Source organism: Tupaia chinensis, unplaced genomic scaffold (assembly GCF_000334495.1).
Source record: "Tupaia chinensis unplaced genomic scaffold, TupChi_1.0 Scaffold000578_2, whole genome shotgun sequence".
NCBI lineage: Eukaryota > Metazoa > Chordata > Mammalia > Scandentia > Tupaiidae > Tupaia > Tupaia belangeri.
This window is the reverse complement of record NW_006160094.1, coordinates 4,836,656-4,837,007: the sequence shown is the minus strand read 5'-3', so window position 1 is coordinate 4,837,007 and position 352 is coordinate 4,836,656. Positions and strand designations below refer to the sequence as shown.

At 67.9% G+C, this 352-nt stretch overlaps 1 long non-coding RNA gene across 3 annotated transcripts in view; it reads left to right on the top strand.

The window, feature by feature from the left end:
* Positions 1-10: 10 nt before the first annotated feature.
* The window catches only part of LOC102472467 (uncharacterized), a 10,772-nt gene continuing 10,430 nt past the window's right edge, over positions 11-352 (top strand). The window contains exon 1 of one of the 3 annotated variants that reach the window (XR_003551021.1): positions 11-56. This is a non-coding gene — a long non-coding RNA (uncharacterized LOC102472467). The remainder of the gene's footprint in view (positions 57-352) is intronic. The other 2 variants (XR_001371115.2, XR_335965.3) reach the window with 2 other exon arrangements.

Sequence of the window (352 nt, the reverse complement as noted above, 5' to 3'; positions counted from 1 at the left end):
TTGCTTCCTGTTCGAATTGGCTGCGGGTGCCTTGGCCCCGGCGCGGCTGGTGGGAGGTGGGGACGCGGAAGTTACCCCAGCTTGGCCACTCTTTGTTTCCCTGCGCGGAAGGCCGTCGGGGTCCCCACGTCGGGGTCCCCGCGCGGGCCGGGCCTGAGCGGAGGCGGTGAACGCGCGCGTGGGTGCACGTGCCCGCGCGGGCGGCCTTCCACGCAGCGGGTTCCCGCGCCCCTGAGACCGCCGCTCTTGCCTTTGTTGGGAAGCCCAAGGAGGCGAGACAACCTGCCCCTCTGTCTCCTAATAGTGGAAGACATGAGGAGGAGGCTGGGGAGGGGGATTTTTGAACAGGAAA